An 863-nucleotide genomic window follows, 5' to 3' on the forward strand; every position below is an offset into this window, starting at 1 on the left:
TGAGGACATGATGGATATGATTGCAAGGAATACGAGGGGAAAAAAGAAAAAGAATATCCTTTTCTATTGGTAAGTTGTTACTTGTTCTTTTTTTCCTTCTTTTGGGGTTTTAAGGACATGGGAGAAGGTATTGCAGTGTGTATTGTACCAATATATTCCTGTTGCTGTACAGGGTTGGATTGCCGACTCGAGAGGGTTGTAACTTGACGAGATGGAGCCTCCTACCAGGGGATCTTTTCAGGGTTTTTTTTCTGGTGAGCTATGACTGTGGTTTTGTTACCTTCTAGCTGCTGCTCTACGATGCTGCAACTCCTTTGGTGTAGTTTTTATTTTTCACTTGGGTTGTGATTTCTTGCACACAGGTTGTGATGCAAAATAAAAAAATAAAGTTTATGTTGCTGTTTTTGTGAATAGTCAGTGTTGTTGTTCTTTTTTGCTTTATTGCAGACTGATGATGAGGAGGAGGAGAGTAGTAGTATTGATGCAATGCAGAGACGAAAGTGTCTGTTGTCTGTTGCACTGTCGCCTCTCTTGCAGTGGTTTTCTCTAGTGATTGAAGGGGAAAGGAGGGGAGATGGTAGACCTCACCAAGAGACCCTTTGTTAGTGTTAACATTTGTGTGCATGATGGAAATGGAATGGGATTGTTTCTTTGTTGTTTCTTTTAATGCAGGACAGAAAAGAAAGCAGTTTCAAAGAAAAATGAACTGGACAACCAGTTGTAATGTTGTGGATGAAATAAAAGAATGGAACTGTGTTTGTGGGGTGTATTGCAGTGTTGTTCCTCAGTGGAGAGTGGTGTTGCACACATCCTGTGTCCACCCAAACACGAACACGTGCTTGATATCTGCGTTGTGGTGAATA

The sequence above is a fragment of the Trypanosoma theileri genome (genome assembly GCF_002087225.1).
Source record: "Trypanosoma theileri isolate Edinburgh chromosome Unknown TM35_Tth_23_V1, whole genome shotgun sequence".
Classification (NCBI taxonomy): Eukaryota; Euglenozoa; class Kinetoplastea; order Trypanosomatida; family Trypanosomatidae; genus Trypanosoma; species Trypanosoma theileri.